We start from the raw sequence: 21,439 nt of genomic DNA, 5'->3' as shown, positions 1-21,439 counted from the left end.
TTGAGCAATGGTGCCCTGGGGAAGAGGCGCTGCCTCTCCATTCTGTCTATTCGTCTTAATAAGCCATTTGTGCTTATCTACTCTTAAGACATCGTTTCTCTCTTGGACCCTAACTGAGACATCACTTACCCGCGAATGGACAGATAACTTATCATCCGGATATCGCAATAGTGCCCACAGAATCTCGTCTCTGTTCCTCTGACTGTGGAGTCTTCTATCACACTGCAGTCAGCTTCACCAATCTGCTCTTCTGAGCCACTGCAAAACCCTTAGTGCCAGAGACCCGGTGACCGTGTGCCTGTCGTGTTTGGCTGTCCTCTTCTTATTATTGTGTTACAGTTCTGGTCACCGAATTACAGGAAATATATCAACAAAATAGAGAGAGTACAGAGAAGATTTTCTAGAATGTTACTTGGTTTCAGCACCTAAGTTACAGGGAAAGGTTGAAAAAGTTACGTATTTATTCTTCTGAGCGTTAGATGTTGAGAGGGGCTTGATAGAGGTACTTACAATAATGAGGGGGATAGATCGAGTTGACGTAGATAGGCTCTTTCCATTGAGAGCAGGGGAGATACAAACAAGAGGACATAAGGTGAGAGTTAGGGGGCAAAGGTTTACGGGTAACACGAGGGGGAATTTCTTTACTCAGAGAGTGGTAGCTGTGTGGGATGAGCTTCCAGTAGAAGTGGTAGAGGCAGGTTCGGTATTGTCATTTAAAGCAAAATTGGATCGGATTATGGATAGGAAAGGGATGGAGGGTTATGGGCTGAGTGCGGGCCAGTAGGTCTAGGTGAGTGTAAGCGTCGGCATTGACGAGAAGGGCCGAGATGGCCTGTTTTCGTGCTGTGATTGTTATATGGTTATACTGTGGGGAAACTGACACAGGTGAACTCTGTCCTTGCTGTGCATTCCCGTTACGTTACTTGACAATCACACAGCTACTGTCTCCTGTGAACAAAGAACGCTGCCGAGGTTTTGCATGGTCATCCACAGACAGCCCTTCAACCCAGCTCATGTACTCAGCCTGCCGCCCTGCTTAATAACTTACCCGAGCTCTGGCCCCACTCTCGGCTCCCCCCTCTGCTCACTGTCCGTCGCAGTTGTGCCTCGCTGAGCATCCCGTCCGGTTGTCAGGTCCTCTCGTCCTCTGTTTACTTCGCATGCTTCAAACGGATCCCTTTTCAGGCAGACATGCTGGAAAAATTTGGCAGCGAATCAGAAATGCAGGTTGCCGTGGGTAGCAGGACCGGGAAATGGCCAAAAGGGGATGGTTTGATGACAGGGGAAGCGGATTACGGATTCCAGATCACGGAGATATAATCATTTCTATGTTTCCCCACAGGCTCAGAAAACGTAGCATACGCACGTCTGCGGGAGCCCTTACCAGTGGCGAGTAAGTTGAAATCGGACTCTGTGACTCTGGGCGGGGCGATCAATCAAGCCACAGTTCCGCTGTATCGGGTGGCTGCTCAAACTGACGGATAAGGTCGGGTGCGCTTCAGTAACACCAAGCGCACTTTGCTCCCTGAGCTTCTTCATGGGCGGCAACTTGTTGAAGCATTTCTGAGAATCTAGAGAAAACAATTGACTTTCTCAGATTTACCAGAGCCGTTGGAAGTTGTGTAAACTAAGATGGCTGTGGAACGGGAAACAGGATGTCTTGCTGAGGATGCGCACACGGGTTTATATGTAGATGCTGTTTGTAGCATTAACGTAAGGAAGGAGATGTCAATGGTTGGTACAAATGCAGACATAACAAAGAGTTAAATTCAGGCACTGAGGCAAAGTTCCAAAGGGCGAAGAATGCAGGACGGAAGGTGCTGCATTTAAATGCGCGTGCCATTCAGAATAACGTGGATGAACTTGTGCCGAAATTTGGGATTGGTCGTGGCTGAAAGAACACAATAGCTGGGAGATGAACATCAAAAGATATACTCTGTGTTGAAAGGACAACCAGGGAGTATTAGGCCGTGTTATGGATCTGTTTGTATCGGTTGGTAATGCATCTTTAGAAAGAGGTTGCAAAGAGTCCTGGACCGTTGAATCTTTGTAGGCGGAGTTATGAAACCGAAAGAGTATAAACAAAAGCTGTTTGGGATGCATTTACGGAAATCAAAATATTAGCCGTGTATTGAGAATGCAAAATGAGCTAGAAAATGAGTATTAGAAGTGTAAATGAGGGTCTTTAACATGTAAGGTGATTGGTGCAAAAGGTTGTTGTGGGATAGCAACGAAGGGTATTTGTCGATCGCCTAAGAGATGGCATTTTTAAGCAGCTGTAGGTTACTCGGGGAAAGGCAATATTAGATTAGTTGTTGTGTAATAAACCAGGCCTTATGAGGGAGATTAAGGTAGGGAAAAAAAACAAACTTCAGGAGAGAGTGCTCATAATATAATTGAATTTATACTACAATTTGAGAGGGACCAGTGTAACTCACATGAATCAGTATCGCAATGAATTAAGGGGATATAAAGGCCCATGAGAAAGGAGCTTACTGAGGTGAATTGGAGGAAGATATTAGCTGACTTGACGGGAAATCAGAGATGATGTTTCTGGTTTTAATTTTCCAAGGCACAGGACAGATGTGGACCGCAGAGGAAAATGTTATCAAGTTGCACGGCTAATCAACCGTGGCTGACAAATGGCGGTAAGGATTGCATTACAAAAAGGAAAGGACATACAAGGTAGCAAAAGTGAGCGGTACATTGGATGATTCCGCTGTTTTTAAAATATCCAGCAAAAGGCAACTAAAAGTGATGAAAAGGGAAGAGATGAATTTGGGTGGCATACTAGCCAAGAATATAATGCACGTTACCAAAAGTTATTTTCTTCCCAGTTACGTTAAGATGTATTCACACTGACATTTGAGACGGGGAAGCTAGAGTGATATGTGTCATCATTACCATGAAGGAAATGAAATTGCAGTGGCATGAGAGAGGAGTTGGCTAAAATTAAATGGAAAACTGCACCGGCAGCTTTCAAGGCAGAGCTGCAATGGCTGGCATTTCCGAAAAAAAAATTCCGAATTTCCGATTTTCCGAAAAAAAAAGGCGTGTGTTATATACACCCTTCAGAGGGAGAAGCATTGTAAAGTAAATGAGTCACATCCATGTCTGTCAAGAGGCGTCAAAAGCAACACAAAATTCAAAACGAGGTCTTATCGTAGAGCAAACATTAATGGGAAATTAGAAGACAGGGAAACATTTAAAAACCAGCAGAGGAGAAATAAGTACTAATTGAAAAGGAAAATTTGGAACGCGAAGACGAACTACCCAATAATATTAAATACGATGTCAAAGGTTTACTCAGATGCATACTGTGTACAAGAGTGACTGGTGTGGATATCGGACTTTTGGAAACAAAGCTGCAGACTTAGTAATGGGGGACAGGGCAAAGGCGGACTAACTGAACAAGTATTTTGCATCACACGTTACTGTGTAAAGCTTCGGGGGTAGAGAGTCACAGCGGGCAGAAAAGTGAGAAGTTGCCATTTCAAAGAAGAAATTTCTTGGAAAGTTGTAATGCGGATGTCAGCTGTTCGGGATGGCATACATTCTAGGTTTCTGAAGAGGAACTGAAGAGATTGTGGAGGCACTAATTGTCCTGGTTCCGAAATAAATCCTCAGACATGCTTGCGGTGGAATGGCAAATTGCAAATGACACGTAACTCCTCAAGAAGAGAGAGGCGTACATTTAAATAAATTATAGACAGGTTAACCCGACATCAGCGGTTGGTAAGGATGTAGTTCGGCGAACTTGCAGGCCCATGATAAAATAGCTCCTGATCAGCAAGATATCCTCAAGGGAACCTCCTGTTTGAAAATCTGTTGTTTTATTTTGTTTGTTTTTTTTTTGAGAAAATAAGAAGCAACATAGCCAGAGGGGGATGATAAATACATGGACTTTTAGTATGCCTTCAAAAAGGTACCGCTCGTGAGACTGCTTAACAACTGAAGTGCCGATGGTATTACAGAAAATATACTAGCATGGATAGGCAGAAGGCAAATTGTGCGAATAAAGGGAACCTTTTTTGTTTGTCTGCCAATGACTATGGTTGGTCCTCACGGATCAGTGCTTGGAGAGCTTCTTTTAAAGTTTCGTGTCATGAATTGGATAATAAACTGATACCTTTGTGGCCAAGTTTGCAGATGATACAAAATATGTAGACTTTCAGACAGTTTAGAGGAGATTAATGGACTAAGTAAAGACTTAGACAGATGAAACGAATGCACAAACAAGTGACAGATAGAATACTTGTCAGGAAGTTGATGGTTAAGTAACTTGGCAGAAGAAATAAATAGGTAGGATACTTTCCAACAGCAGAAACAAAATCAAAGATCTGAGGTGTAAAGGATTTCGGGTGTCCTTGAGCAAGAATATAAAGTCAAGTTTCCTTGCCGAATCGCAGGTGCGGAAGGAAAGTACAATGTCAGTAACTATTTCAAGAGAAATAGCATAGAAGAAAGCAAGGACGTAATATTGAGGATTTCTAAAACATTGAAGAGGACTCACTTGGAGTTTGTACTCAGTTTCGGGCCTTTCTTCTAAGGATGTATGTGCTGACAATTTCGAGAATTCAAAGGAGGTTGAGGAAAATATGTCCTGGATTGGAAGGACTGTCATGTAAAAAGCAAACAGGAGGAAATCTGCAGATGCTGGAAATTCAAACAACACACACAAAATGCCGGTGGAACACAGCAGGCCAGGCAGCATCTAAAAGGAGAAGCACTGTCGACGTTTCGGGCCGAGACCCTTCGTCAGGACTAGCTGAAAGGAAAGTTACAAAGAGATTTGAAAGCGGTGGGAGGAAGGGAAAATGCGAAATGAAAGGAAAAGACCGGAGGGGGTGGGGAAAAGCTGAGAGATGGAAAGGTGATTGGCGAAAGTGGTACAGAGCTGGAGAAGGAAAACGATCATGGAACGGAGGCCTCGGAAGAAAGAAAGAAAGGAGGAGTGGTGCACCAGAGGGAGATGGAGAACAAGCAAATTGATGGACAGAGAGAGACAGAAAGAGAGAGAAAAAGAAACAACTAAATATGCCAGGGATGGGGTAAGAAGGGGAGGAGGGCATTAACGGAAGTTGGAGTAGTCAATGTTCATGCCATCATGTTGGAGGTTACTCAGCCGGTATATAAGGAGTTGTTCCTCCAACCTGAGTGTGGCTTCATCTTGACAGTAGAGGAGCCCATGGATAGACATATCAGAATGAGAATGGGACGTGGAATTAAAATTTGTGGCCACTGGGAAACATCTGATTGCTCTCGTCCTCTACTCACTGGAGGTCAGAAGAGGAAGGGTGTCCGAATTCAAACCCATGGAAGGTTGAAAGCTTTTCGATAGAGATCATTTGAAGGTTTACGTCCAATTGTGCCGGAATCTAAGACAAGAAGAAACAGTAGTATAGAGGGGTGTCCTTTAGAAAGAGTAAATCTGTGGACTTAGTTGCCACAGGCAGCTGTTGTGCCGAGTTATTTAGTATATTTCAGACACAGCAACACTGAATGCTGATTAGTCAGGACCTGAAGGGATACGTGAGAAGACAGGAGATAGTGGCCGAAAGGGAACCCAAAATGGATCAGCTGTGATAAAATGATGCAACAGACTCAATGGACCAAATGGGCGCATTCTACGCCTGTACCTTACGGCCCTGTGCTCTTCTAATCTTCTCGTAATGTTACAGCCAACAGACAGATAAGCGACCACTGAACGGAATGAACAACACGAGGAAAGCCAAAATGGAAAATAAGAAATCGGTATAATAACAGCTGAGTAAGCAAAAAATATGGATATGGAGATTATCGGATACAGAGTCATTGGGAGTGTCCATAGATTCTGAGAACAGCAGCGGGAATACAGCATGAGCAGACTTGCAGGGATCCTCGATGATGGATGCTGAATTTCTGCGTCAGCCTCCATCCAGAAGTTTTCCGCGGTTGAAGGTGGGGTAATATTCGTGATGAACTGGCTGGTGTCCACTACGTTTTCAATGATATTCCGTTCAAGGGCATCAGTCTATACACAGCAAGGTGTAATGCAGCCAGTTGAGATACTCTAAATACACACTTATAGAAGTTTGTCAAAATTTTCAGATGTCCTGCCGGGTCTTCGTGGGCACTATCCACGAACCAACCGTTGTACCATTATCAAGTGTCCCAACTCACCGTTCCACCTACTCATCTAAATCTTTTATAAATATCACATGGAGTAGATCCCGGCGGAACCAGCGCAGCGCTCTCACTTCCTCAAGTGAGACTTGAAGTACTCTCAAACAGCTCAGCGTAGCCAAGGTCGGATAACTGCCCACGAAGCGACTGCCGTCTTCCCTGCTCCCCTGGTCAAAAGCGCAGAGTCACATTCATCATTTATAATCTTCTGATACTTTTCCTAACAATGCCTCGACGATGTATTCCGCTGTGCCTTCCTGAAGCCTGACCCAGGTAATTTCCTCACTTCCAGACTGTTCAATCTTCCCACCAACTGTTCTTTTGTGATGGCCGTAATACTCGCTTTGATTCCGATATCCCGTGCATTTCGAGCATATTACTGGCGTCTTGTTGAATGAAAGCAGCTGCTGAGTACACATTTCACTCCATAATAATTTTCCCTGTTCTCCATTCCAACCTCTTCATCATAATTTTCAATTTACCCAATATTCCTGGGGCCTAACGATTGTTTTCTTACGTAATACTGTGGTCTTTTTGGATATGTTGTGGCCCCTCTGGACTGCACATATTGCGCAGCTGTGGTGTCCCCTAATCATTCAAGCCAACACTTCCACTCCCTGCAGATGCAACACGGAATTGAGCTCACACTTTTGTCCTTTTTTATGAGAATCAGAAGATCTACCCAGGGTAACACTACCCTTCTCTGCCCACAACATTGATGCCTTCCTATCCAGTGCTGTTATGTTTACTAACTCTAGAAAATAATCAAATGAAATGCGGAGGTGTACGGGTAACTTGTCTACTTAGTTTTCTATTAGTGAGGCACTTACATATCACGTATGCCATTTATGCACCTCCTATATATGACCCCTAATGAATTATGTAAATAAAGAATGCGTAATAGTAATATACGTACAGTTGTACGAAAATATTTACAATGCGCTCGGCCGGACAATTCCCGCATTCCCTAAGCCTCTATTTATTGCTGAGTCTCCATAAAATATGGACCTTCTGTACCGTCCCATTTAAAGGCAGCACCTCAACCCGCACCGTGCACTGAGAGAAGGCTGAGTGAACACTGCACTTTATCTCTGAGCGTTTTTCACTGAACCATTTGTGTTAACTTCTTCACGTCTTTCAAATAGGCGAACCTTCTGGGGAGCAGAAGTCTCCATTGGCGGGTAAGTGGAATGCGAAAGCTGCGTCTGTAAGGAGGAGTTAAATGAACCAAAGGCGTCGCAACATCGGGTGTGCTTTCATGCTGCTGGAAGGGTGGCAGAGATAGAACATAGAACAGAGAAGAGTTCAGTATTGCAACAGGCCTCTCGGCCAACAATATGGTGCCGAAATGAAGAGTGAATAAAACCTATCCTAAACCAAATCCCTCCAACTTACACAATCTCCATAATCTTCCACGTTACTCACAATCATGGAGCTTCATATCTAAGCGTCACTTCAAACCTCTGATTTATTTGCCTCTACCACCTCACCAGACCGTACAGTCCAAGGATTCACCAATTTCTGGGTTAAAAAGTTACCCCTCACATCACCCTCGAACCTAACCCCTCTCAACCTACAACTTCTGATATTAGATATTTCTGCCCTGGGAAAAAGATACTGTGAATTCCATCTATGGCTCTCATAATTTCTACTCAGCCCCCTCCGCTCCAAAGAAAGCAACAAAAGTTGTTGTATCTCTCAAGTTAGCACATGGCCTCTGAACCAGGCAGCATCCTGGTAATCCTCTTCTGCACCCTGCCCGAAGCCTCAAAATCCTTTCCATGGTAGCAAGACTAAAACTGTATGCAATATCTAGATGCAGCCGAACCGGATATTTATAAACTTGCAATATAACCTACTCGCAACTATACTAATTCCTCAACTAATAAAAGCGAACATTGCTTAAACATCCTTAATCGCTTTATCGACCTGTGTACCTGTTACCGACGAGCTCTAAACTTGGACACCAAGGTCTCTCTGAACTCAACACAGTTAAGGGTCTTTGCTCTTGGAGTGTACTTTTTCCTTGCATTTTCCCTACCAATGTGCAACATCCCACATTTATCTGGGTTGAACTGCTTCTACAATTTTTTTGATTATATCTGCAACTGATCTACGTTGCTCTGGATGCTCTGCAAGTCCTTCTACACTATCCACAACTCCATCAATTCTGGATATCATCAACAAACCTACTAACACACCTGTCGACATCTACATCCCGGTTATTTATTCACACCACAAACAGAAGAGGTCCCAGTACAGATCCTTGCTGTGTTTCACTAATTAAAACTACAGGTTCAATAAGGCCATTCAATAATTAATATCTCACTGGAATGGAACTAACCTGAGACTCACTGGTAAGTAGTTTCCAGGATTTCCCTTTTTTCGCTTTTCATGAAGATGTAAAACTTTAGCCATTCGCCTGTCTTCTGGCATCTCGCATGTGGCTAGAGAGGATATTTTTCCAAGGATCGTGCAATCCTGTCTCTTGCTTCCCTCACAAACCTATGGAACTCCCATCATGACCTGGGGACTTATTCACCTGAAAATTCATTCCGAGGCCCGAGGACTTTCTCCTAATTTTGTTCAAAACACCTAACGTATTTATACACTGAGCACCGATCTGCTGCTCCTCCATGTCTTTTACCTAGATAAATACGGAAACAAAATACTCAGTGAATACGTCACTCACATTTTCCGCACTAAAGCAAACCTAGCCTCGCGCACTGCCAAAAATTCAATAATCATACACTGTCCATAGTTATTCATTTGATCCTGACATTTGCATAGAACGTTGCTTAATTAAACACATCCTAATCCTGCTTGCCAGGGACCTCTCATGTCCCCTCTTGGTTTTCCTCATTCTTTTTTTCCGTACATTACTGGCTTCGTTAGACTCCTGAATTGCTCCGTTTGATCCGAATTTAAGGAGCTTTACTCATGTTTGCTTTTTCAGTCGGGCACCTCCTCTCGTTGGACGGTGCACATATTCATTGAATAAAGCATTCAATTAATATATTCTCCCCATCTACTCGCCTTGCATTGAGAATGTACATTTTTGTATTGGGGAAGTTGAAATTTCCAATGAGATCAAAACTTTAATTTTACACAGGTGTTGCGTTCATTACCTGGCTGTTCATTGATATTCTAGCAGCTATTGCAGACCCTGTAGTGCAAACCAATCATTGTGATCGCACGCTACCTATTCCGGAAGCATCTCTCTTCAAGTTGCTCCTCCGAAGCGTGAAACGGTGTAACTGCTGCATCGTATGTGTATGTGAGAAGGGAGGTAAGCTGGGCCAGCGCCCACAGTGAACTGCAGCAGGGTTCTCTGGTTTGGAGTAAACTAAGGAAAGGAGTTCCGTTGAAGAGTTGAACTTGATGTTAAATCCGGAGATCCAACGTGTCCCGGTGCTGCCTCTGAGCACATCAGGAAGGGATCAGTGTTGAGTGTGAGTGAGATGTGGATTGTGGATTGTTAACTTTCGGGCCATTAATTACTTTTTCTTATTTTTCCACCATCTCCATCAGGGTATCGTATGACTTCAGCTCGATGCCGGCAGGGTAAGTGGCATGTTGTGTCCGTGATTGTGCTTGTTGATGAATCAGAGACTTTACAGTACCAGGGCTGGGCTCATACACGGTCTGGGCGGTGGGGGGTGGGGTGGGGTGGGGAGCGCTACGGCGGCGAGAAAGAGAAACAAATTTCTCCTCACTCTGCTCCTTCAAGGGAAGGAACGGTTTTTAACAGCTTCCTTTCGCTCTTTAATGAGTCCACGAACCTGGTGTGGTCAGTCACCCCTGTCCCTACCTTGAGCTCCTGAAACGTTGCCCAGGCATGATCTTCCCTATTATAAACTGTGCGGGCCATCCTAGTTTATCACGTACATAGATAAGAAAACATTCAACAGGAACGCTTTTTGATGGCCCTTTGGTCCGTGATGTTTTACCGACTCTAAACTTGCTCTCCTACAGAGCCGTCTATTTCTCCGTTATCCGTGTGCTAAGACAGTCTCTGAAATGACCCAAATGTGTGTGTTTAGACCACCACCATTGCTATTCCGTTTCACACACTCACCACTAAGGGTAATAATGCACCGCTGGCTGCCCCTATACATAGCCCTAAATCGCTTTAAAATCCCCACCCTTTGTCAATTTTTTCCACTCTACAGTGTAGTACAAAATTCAAAATGTGGTTTAACCAGAGTTTTATAGAGCTGCAACAGTACCTCGTGGCTACTGAACTTACTCCCCGGCCGATTTATCCCAAACCATTCATACACATCCTTAACTACCCTATTAAATGGCGCGGAAACATTAAAGATTAATTGAAGGCTAAAAGATCTTCTTCTCCTCAATATTTTCAATTAGCCTGTCATAATCCATGCATTCTGCATTCTAATTCGACCTTTCAAAGTGCAATTCTTCTCTCTTCCCCATACTCAACTTAACTAGCCATTTCTCAACCCAGCTCTGCATCCATCAATGCTCAACTGTAACTTGCGACAACCCACAACATTATCCATTAGCATCCATATTTTGCCTGATATCTATGTCTATTCATTTCCTCATCAAAATAATTTGTAAAATTCAGAAAGACCAGGAGTCTCAGATTAGATCTCTACGGAACACAGAATCTCACTGAACTCCAGGTGGAATAATCTCCAACTGCTACCACACTCTGTCTTGGGCAAGGCAGTTCCCTACCTACACAGACAAGATTCTCTGGATTCCCTGTCACATGACTTTCTGAATGGGACAACAATGAGGAATCTTATCAAACCTCTTGATAAAATGTATGTATCCACCATCATCGTATAAACCTGCAACCTGGTTCGCAGCACCCGAACGAATTTAATCACATTCTTGAGACAGGACCTGCACTTGGCAAGACCATGCTGACTATCTCTATTCAGACTATATTACTTCAAATGCGTACATATCTACTGCAGCAGTTTGGACACAATGATATAACCTTTAGAACCATAGAAAACTATAGCACAGTACCGACCCTTCAGCCCTTCATGGTGCCGAACGACATATTCCTTAAAAAAGTACTAACCCCCCCCCCACACTTCCCCATAACTCTTTATTTTTTCTTTATTCCATTGCCTGCCCAAAAGGCTTTTAAATACCTCTAATATTTTAGACTCCACCACCGTCCCTGGCGAGTCATTGCAGGAACTCACAACCCACTGTGTAGAAAACTTACCCCCGATGTCTCCCCGAAACATCACTCCCTTAATTTTGTACCAATGCACTCTAGTGTATGCTATTGGTCCCCTGGGAAACAGGTACTGACTATCCACCCTATTTATGCCTCTCTAAACCTTGTAGACTTCTATCAAGTCCCCGGTCATTCTTCTATGCTCCAAAGTGAAAAGTCCTATCTCTTATAAGCTTGCTTCATATGACTTGTTCTCCAAACCAGGCAAAATCCTGGCAAATCTCCTCTGCACTCTCTCCATCGCTTCCACATCCTTCCTATAATGAGGTGATAAGAATTGAACACAATACTCTAAGGGCGGTCTCAAAAGAAATTTGAGAGTTACAACGTGACCTCTCTACTTTTGAACAATCCCCTTGTTAATGAAGTCTAGCATCCCATAGGCCTTCTAAACTACCCTATCAACCTGTGCAGCGAACTTGAGGGATGTATGGATTTGAACCCCAAAATCCCTTTGAAGATCCACGCTCTTAGGTAACTGATTATTAATCCTGTACACAGTCTTCTGGTTTGTCCTTCCAAAATGCATCATCTCACAGTTATCCGGATTGAACTCCATATGCCATTTTTCTGCCCAACTCTGCAGCCTGTCTATATCCTCTCGTAGCCTTCGACAACCTACAGCTCCATCCTAAACTCCTCCAATCTTCCTGTCATCCGCAAACTTACTCACCCATCCATCCGCCTCTGCATCCTGGACCTTTATAATAATCACAAATAGCAGAGGTCCCAGGACAGATCCCTGCGGCACTCCACTAGTCACCGACCTCCAGGCAGAATACTTTCCTTCCACAACTATCTTCTGTTTTCTTCCTTAAAGCCTTTTTTTTATCCAAACAGCCAAGGTTCCACGTATCCCATGCCTCATGACTTTTTGGAATAGTCTCTCATGAGGGACCTTGTCAAGTGCTTTGCTAAAGTCAATGTAGACCACATCCACTGCCTGCACTTATCAATTTATATTGTCACCTCTTCAAAAACCTCAATCAGGCTCGTAAGGTACGATCTTCCCTTCACAAAGCCATGTGAGTAGACTGTGCCTCTCCAAATGCTCGTAGATCCTAACCTTACGAATCCTTTCCAGTAGTTTGCATACAACCCACGTAAGACTCACCGGTCTATAGTTGCCAGGATTCTCCCTATTACCTTTTTTAAACAAGTTAGCTACAATTGCCATTCTCCAGTCCTCCGGCACTTCCCCTGCAGCCATAGAGGATTCAAAGATCTTCTCTAATGTTCCTGCGATCTCTCCTCTCAATTCCCACAACAAGCAGGGGTGAATCATATCCGGCCCTGACGATTTATCAATATTAATGATTTTTAAGAAGATCCAGCACTTCTTTCCTAATCTCCACACTGTCCAACACACAAGCCCGCTCTACTTCGACCTCATCCTGATCAAGATACTTTTCACTTGTGAATACTGAAGCAAAGTATTCATTTAGGACCTCCCCAACATCCTCCCCCTCAAGGCACATGTTGCCCTCTTTTATCCTTTAGCGGTCCCACCTTCGTTCGCGTCATCCTTCTATCTTTCAGATACGCATAGAGCGCCTTGGTTTCTCCTTAATCCGACATGCCAAGGCCTTCTCATGCCCCCTTCGAGCTCCCCTAAGTCGTTTCTTTAGCTCCTTCCTGGCTACCCTATGTTTCCCATGAGCCCCTGCTACTTCCTGATTCTTATATCTAACATATGCTTCTTTTTCCCTCTTGACGAGTTGCCTCACATGTTTCGTCAGCAACGGCTCCCTTTTCCTATTATTTTTTCCTTGCCTCAGTGGGACAAATCTATCCTGACCCCAGCTCAAGTTGTCACTAAACTTCTCCCACATTACTTCTGTGCTTTCCCATTTGAAAATCTACTTCCAACTTACTCTCGCTAGTTCCTGCCTCCTTCTTTCAAAGCTAGCCCTTCCCCCGTTAAGCACTTTTACATTTCGTCTGATTTTATCCCTTTCCATAGATATGCTGAAGCTAAGGGAGTTGTGGTCACTCTTACCAAAATGCTCCCACACCAAGAGTCCTGTCACCTGACAAGGTTCATTACCCAGAGCTAGATCCTGTATAGCTTCTCCTCTCGTCGGCCAGTCCACATACTGTGTCAGGAATCCTTCTTGAACACACCTGACAAATTCATCCCCATCTATCTCCCTTGCATTCAGGAGGTGCCAGTCAATATGAGGGAAGTTGAAATTACCCATAACTACCACCCTGCATTTCCTGCACCATTCTAAACTCTGCCTGCTAATCTGCTCCTCGGTGTCCCGAGGGCTATTTGGGGGCCGAGAGACTACTGCCAGCACCCTTCCTATTTCTGACTTCCACCTTGACGGACTCTGGGACAATCCTACTGCAATGTCCTCCCTTTCTGTAGCCGTGATACTATCCCTGACCAGGAATACCACTCCCCCCTTCTCTACCTCCCGTCCAATCTAGTTTTGTATTTTTCACCATATTCCCGCTCTGGTCATCACCACGCCCCTTTCGGTAATGAAATCACACATCGGTCATGTCCTACGAAGCCGTTGTTTCACGGTTACAGAGCGGGAAGGAGCACATAGTGTCACGGGGGTCGGGGTGGAATACTCACTGAGCGCCCTGGAGAGCAGATCGGACCTCGTCCATTCTCGGAGTGAGTAGGCAGCGCCTACTGTGTATCTGTGTATCTGTACAGTGTATCTGTGTCCAGTTAGTTGGTGTCAACTTTGTGATGTGTTCACCTGCATAGCGAAAGTCTCTGCAACGCCCATCTTGCCTGCAGGCGGTTTATTTCTAAAGGTGCCTTGGGTGAATGTGTGAGGAAGAGGCCTTTCATTCTCATTTCATTAGATGGTTTTCATTTTTTAACGAGGTATCAAAGATTTTTAATGAACATAACACGGTCGATAGCTTCGAAAGGCACTTTTGTAAGGCTTTGTGTGAAGGACCGATGGTCAAAATGCATGGAATAAGACTACTGAGCCACAGGATAGAGGAGCGGAATTGGACTATTCGTTCCATCGAGCTCTTCCTGCTTTCTTTCTTAGGTGATTCGTTCCTCAACCCCAATCTCTTTCCTTCGCACAAAAACCGTTAGCTCCCTCACCAATCAAGAAACTTCCTAACAGCCTGCATGCATTATGTAACGTTTAATTCGAGTCCTCTTGAAATAAACATAAGAACATAAGAAATAGGAACAGGATTAGGCCATCCGGCACATCAAGCCTGCCCCACCATTTAATAAGATAATGGCTGATTTGTCCGTTAGCTCATCACCATCTACCTGCCATTTTTCTACCGAACTCTGCAGCCTGTCTATATCCTCTTGTAAACTTCTACAACCTACAGTTCCAAACACAACCCTTCCAATCTTTTTGTCATCCGTAAACTTACTCACCCATCCTTCCGCCTCTATTTCCAGTTCATTTATAAAAATCACAAATAGTATGGATCCCAGGGCTAATCGCTCAGGCACTCCACTAGTCACCGACCTCCAGGCAGAATACTTTCCTTCCACAACTACCTTCTGCTTTCATCCTTTAAGCAATTTTTTAATCCAAGCAGCCAAGGTTCCACTTATCCCATGCCTTATAACTTTCTGGATGAGTCTCTCGTGAGGGACTTTACTGCTGTATCATTCTCGTATCATTATGATACATTATCGTGTATCATTAGATTATTTGAAAAAACGGAAAACATTTGCAGCTTACTATCCCCCGGTACGACTGAAGAGGGTAGTCGGAACGCAAAGTCCATCGCCAAAAGCGCGCAATATCCTTCACGTGCTTCCCGTAGAAATCTGGAGTACATCTCCTTCGGCACCAGGGATTAACTGCCCTCAAGTTTTAGAATGAATTCAGCTCATGAGACCAGAATATATAAGAGAGATTCGGCACATCGAGCCTGCTACGCCATTCAATCATAAGCTGATCCAATTCTCCCAGTCATCCCCTCTCCCCTGATTTTACCCCATCCCCTTTGATGTCCTGGCAAATCCAGAATCTATCTATCTCTGCCTTAAATACACCCAATGACTTGGCCTCCACAGCCGCTTGTGGCAACAAATTGCACAGATATATCACCCTCTGACTGAAGTAAATTGCCGGTATGTTAATTCCAAAAGGAGGTCCTTCAATCCTGAAATTATGCCATATTTTCCTAGGTTCCCTTACCATGGCATATAACTTGCCATATCTGATCTATGCGCGGCTTATAATGTTCGAAACTTTTCTATGAGATCCCACCTCATTCTCCTGAACTCCAGTGAATACAGCCCAGAGCTGCCAGATGTTCCTCATACGGTAACACTTTCATTGCTGGATTCGTTCTTGTGAATCTTCTCTGCACCTTCTCCAATGTCAGTATATCCTTTCTAAAATAATGAGTCCAGAACAGCAGACAATACTCCAAGTAAATTCTCACGCGTTCCTTATAGAGCCTCAAAATCACATCCCTGCTCTTATATTCTATGTGAGGTGCTGTGCAATTATAGCAGTGGTGTTATGGTGAGAGATTGCAGTTTCCCAAATATTGATTGGCATCTCCCCAGAGTGAAGGATTTAGAAGGGATGGAGTCTGCTTGGTGTGTTGAGGAAGGGTTCGTGACACATTATGCAGATAAGCCTACAAGAGGAGAGGCTGTACGTGATCTGATATTGGGATATGAATCTGGTCAGTTGTCAGTTATCTCGGTGGGAGAGCATTTTGGAGATAGTGTTCACAATTCTATCTCCTTTACCATAGCATTGTAGAAGAACAGGAACTGACAAGTTAGGGAAACGACTAATTGAACTAAGGGGAAATACGAGGCTCTCAGGCAGGGAAATGGAAGCATAATTGGAGACAGATGTTCTCAGGGAAATGTACGGAAGAATTCTGAACCCCAGGCTACTGTGATAAGCGAAAGAAGAGATTGATGCGCCTCTTGGGATGAACTTCGCATTATCAATGGAGACGGGAGACGTTCCGGACGATTGGAGGTTTGCGTGTGTTGTTCTTTTATTCAAGAAAGGGAGTAGAGAAAGTCCAGGAAATTATAGACCAGTGAGTCTCACCCCAGCTGTTGGTAGGTTGATGGAGAAGATCCTGACAGGCAGGATGTATGAATATTTTGAGAGGTGTAATATCATTAGGAATAGTCCGAATAGCTTTGTCAAGGGGAGGTTGTGTCTCACGAGCCTGATTGAATTTTTTGAGGATGTGACTAAACACATTGGAGCAGTGGATGTAGTGAGAAAATAAGCAGGCATGGGATCCAGGACCGGCTTCCCACAGAAGACGAATTGTGGTTGTAGTGGGGTCATATTCTGCATGGAGGTCGGTGAACAGTGGTGTGCTTTAGGGATCTGTACTGGGACCTCTACTCTTCCTGATTTGTATAAATGACGTGGATGGGGAAGTGGAGGAATGGGTTAGTAAATTTGCTGTTGATACGAAGGTTTGGGGCGTTGTGGATAGTGTGCAGGGCTTTCAGAGTTTACAGCGGGATATTGATAGGATGCAATTCTGGGCTGAGAATTGGGAGATGGAGTTCAATCCAGATAAGTGTGAGGTTTCGCAGATAATCTAATGTTGGTAGGTCAAACATAGTGGCAGAATATAACATTAACGGTAAGACTCGTGTCAGGATGAAGGATTAGAAGGATCTTAGGGTCCAAGTCCATATGTCACTCAATGCTGCTACGCAGGTTGACTGTGATTAAGAAGACATGCAGTGTATTGGCCGTCATCAACCGCAGCACTGAGTTTAAGAGCAGAGAGGTTATGTTGCAACTATGTAGGAGCATGTTGAGACCCCACTTGGAGTACAGTGCTCAATTCCAGTCGCCTCACTACAGGAAGGACGTGGAAACCATAGAAAGGGCACTGAGGAGATTTACGAGGATATTCCCTTCATTGGGGGTATGGCTTATGAGGGTCGACTGAGTGAACTCGGCGTTTTCCCCTTGCAGCGAAAGAAGATGAGAGATGGCGAGTTAGGTGTGTACAGGATAATGAGATAAATTGATCATGTAGATAGTCAGAGAATTATTCCCAGGGTTGGAACGGGTAGTACGAGAGAGCATAGCTTTAGCGTGCTTGTAAGTAGCTACAGAGGAGATGTCAGGGGTCGGTTTTCATGGAAGAGTGGTGAATGTGTGGAATAGGCTGCAGGCGGCGGTGGTGGAGATGGAAACGGTAGGGTCTTTTAAGAAACTCCTGGGTAGATGTATGGAGCTTCAAAAATAGTCTATGGGCAAGCCTGGTTGGCTCTAAGGTAAGGACACCTTCGGCAGAGCTTTGTGGGCCGAAGGACCTGTATTGTGCTCTAGGTTTTCTATGATTTTATGATTCTGTACCACGATAAATGAATGTCAACACAACATTCTCCTTGTTTATCATCGGACTCAAACTGGAGGTTAACCTTTAGGGTATCCTGCACAAGGACTCCCAGTTCCCTTGCATCTCTGCATTTTGAATTCTATCCCGATCTAAATAATAATCTGCCCGTTTATTTCTTCCATCGAAGTGCAAGACCATAAACTTTCCAACATTGTATTTCATTTGAAAATTATTTGCCCATTCCCCCAAACTACATACGTCTCTCTGCAGGCTCTCTGTTTCCTCAACACTACCCGCTCTTCTACTTATATTTGCATCATCGGCAAATTCAGCCACAAACCCATTCGTACCTCAGTTCAAGTCATTGACATGCATCGTCCAAATGACCGGTTCCAACAGCGACACCTCTGGAACTCCACTGGTAACCGGCAGCCAGCCAGAATAGATTCCCTTTATACCCACACTCTGTTCTCTGCCGACCAGCAATTCTCCACCCAGGCTGGTAAATTCCCTATAATTCCATCGGCTCTTATCATGCTAAGCAGACTCATGTGCGGCACCTTGTCAAAGTCCTTCTGAAAATCCAAGTAAAGCACGTCTACTGCATCTCCGTTGTCTACCCTGTTTGTAATTTTCACAAAGAATTGTGCTAGGTTTGACAGGCAGAATCTTCCTTTCAGGAAACCGTGCTGATTTGACCCTATCTTGTCATGTGCTCCAGGTACTCCGTAATCTAACCTCCTACATCAATTCCAACAACTTCCCAAATACTGATGTCTGACAAACAGGTCTGTTGTTTCCTTTCTGCTACCTCCCACACTTACTACATAATGGAGTAACATTTGAAATTTTCCAGTCATCTGCTACCATGCCAGAAACTATTGCTTCTTGAAAGATCATCGTTAACGCCTCCGTATTCTCTCCAGTTTCTTCCGTCAGAACATCAAGGGTACAATCCATCATTCCAGGAGCTGTATCCACACTCCGATCATTAGACGTCCTGAGTACCTTCTCATTCGCAATTTTCACTGCACATTCTTCACTTCCCTGTCATTGTTGAATGTCCCGTATACTGCAGACGTCTTCCACTGTGAACACTAATGCAAAACACGCCTTCAGTTCCTCTGTCATCTCTGCATCTCTTATTGTGATATATCCCGCGTCATTTTCTATTAATCCGAAATCTACCCTCGACTCTCTTTTATCCATAATGTACTTAAAACAGCTTTTAGTATCTTCATTGATATTAGTCAGCAGCATCCTCTTGTAATTCCTCTTTTGGTTCCAAATGACCTTCTTTGTTTACTTCCGCAAGTATTTACAAGCTCATCAATGTTCTATCTCCCCACTAGCTGTGGCTTCCATTTATGCCCCCTCTTTGGCTTTTCCTTCGGTTTTGACTTCACTTGTCAGCCACGGTAGTGTCCTTCTCCCCTTTGAAAATGTATCATTATTTTTCTTTCCTGCAAATGTCCCTTTCCAGTCAACTTCGGCCAGATTCCCACCCATGCCATTGTAATTTCCTTTATTCCACTGACATACCGACACATTGGATTTTACTTATCACTCTCAAATATCAACACGAACTTGATAATAATGTGATCTCTGTTTCCTCAGTGTTCCTTAACCTTGAGCTCTCTTACCTCTTCCGATCATTGTACAACACCCAAACCAGCACAGCCGATCCGCTAGTGGGTTCAATAGCAAGCCGTTCTAACGAAAATCAGCCCTTAAACATTCTACAAATTCTCTCTCTTGAGTCCACCAGTACTGACCTGGTTTTCTCAATACGCTTCCATGTTAATATTCCCAATGATTATCATGAAATTGCCTTTCTGACACGGATCTTCCACCAGTACTGACCTGGCTTTCTCAATCCGCTCCCATGTTAATATTTCAATGATTATGATGGCATTGCCTTTCTGACACGGATCTTCCATCTCCTGCTGTAATTTGTGAACCGACACCCCGGCTGCTGTTTGGAGGCCTGTATATAACTGCCATTGGAATCTTTTACCCTTGCCATTTCTTAACTCAACCCGTGGAGACTCTACACCTGCCAATCCTATGTCACCGCTTTACAATTATTTAATATTATTTCTTACACACAGAGCCACAGAACCCCCTCAGCATACTAACCTATCTTTCCGATATGCCGTATATCCCGATGGCAGCCATCCCTTAGCCAATTTCAGAGATAGCCATAACGTCATATTTGCCCATCTGCAGCTGAATTTTCAGATCGTCCATTTTATTGCTTATGCTGCGTGCACTCATCCTACTAAACGTCGACCTGTTCAGGCTTATCAGCCTGTTCTAGTTTGACACATTTGTCAAGGTCTTTCTCACTCGTGAATACTGAGAGAAAGTATTCACTAATGACCTTTCCTACCTCTCCGATACCAGGCCCATATTTTCTCTGTTATTCCTGATCTGTCCTGTCATGACACACGTAATCCTTCAGTTCCCAATATAAGTGGAAAACACCTGGGTAGTTAATCTCCTTCCTAGCGATATTTTAACCCTGTCTGATCGCAGATTCCATGCTCTCTAACTGTAGGAATGCGTTGCCCAGCGCATCTGTGCCGCCGGCTCTCCACACTCACCCGGCCAAGCACTGCCTCTTTCTGAGATCGGTTCTCTGCTGACCAAAACAATCCCATCAATAAAGGGACAGCGGTTGCACTGAGGAACTTTCCCCTCACCTCTCTCTGTTTCACCTTTCAGTAACGAGGTCTGGTTCGTTGCCACTGGCGAAATGGATTGCCCACTCATGTGAGGACGAGCCCCGGATCGCCCGCCTTGCTTCGTATCAATCACCGCTTTCAGCACGCTCTCTGCTAACAATCTGTTCCCATACCGCTGTTCAGTAATCACAGAAATGGCCTGTTCACCCAGCCTGGCCTCGGCACCCTGTAAACAACACGTGACGGATCATAACCCACTCTCACAGTAACCGCAATGTGGCTAGATTAGGAGACCATTTCGAGGACTTCCGGCCACCATGGTCCTCCACTGACCCAGGAACATCGCACCGCGTTGATAAGGGAAGCAGTCCTGAGAAAACTGTGCCCATGTCGGGAACAGACAGATGTGTCCTGCCCCGGTGTCTTTTGCATTGGTGGTGCAAGAGTGAGATCCGGAATACATTAAAAACATCGAGTCACGCAGGTTGACGCTTGGGGTTTTAAGGGATGTTTGGGTTTCTTCGGGGAACGCACTGGGGAAGATGGGGGCCACAGGTCACTTCTGTCTCACCGCCCGCGTGTCGGCGCTGGAGCGGTGCACACACTGGGCAGAACGGGCAGCGGGTGTTCGATGTGATCTGCTTCTGTGTCTATGCAACTACACTGATTCTCCTGTGCTCTGATTATGGGAAAGGGTTAAAGATTTCCGGTGTTCACTTTCTCTGGTATCGGAACTGACTGTACACTATGCCGCTGATCGCTGCCCCGCCGTAGTACAACCGTTACTCCATCCAGCTGCATGACTCAATAAAGCTGACGCTGTTTGCATTAAACTGGTCTCCGTCTCTTGACAGAAACTCGCTGTATTCGGTACCGGCAAACATTTGGGAAGGTCTGTGAAGCTCTACCGAGTGCATAGAGTCGCCTGCTCCCAGAGCAGACAATGCAGTGGCCTGAAGCAGCCCATCCCGCTTCCCTCCCAACGCCTAGTCACTCTGAGGCAGCTGCCAGCTGCTGGTGAAGCCGCTTGGGGTGTGGCAGTGTGTGAGTGGGGAAATGC

General features: G+C 44.6%; 1 long non-coding RNA gene across 1 annotated transcript; it reads left to right on the top strand.

Annotated features, from left to right (window-relative positions):
* The first annotated feature begins 1,341 nt into the window (after nt 1–1,341).
* Nucleotides 1,342–21,154, top strand: LOC132386439 (uncharacterized). The gene is made up of 4 exons (XR_009509536.1): nt 1,342–1,393; nt 7,311–7,346; nt 9,697–9,729; nt 20,420–21,154. It is a non-coding gene; the product is annotated as an uncharacterized LOC132386439 (long non-coding RNA).
* The last annotated feature ends 285 nt before the right edge of the window (nt 21,155–21,439 follow it).

The sequence above is a fragment of the Hypanus sabinus genome, unplaced genomic scaffold (assembly GCF_030144855.1).
Source record: "Hypanus sabinus isolate sHypSab1 unplaced genomic scaffold, sHypSab1.hap1 scaffold_116, whole genome shotgun sequence".
Taxonomy (NCBI): domain Eukaryota; kingdom Metazoa; phylum Chordata; class Chondrichthyes; order Myliobatiformes; family Dasyatidae; genus Hypanus; species Hypanus sabinus.
This window is presented reverse-complemented; position numbering and strand designations above follow the sequence as displayed.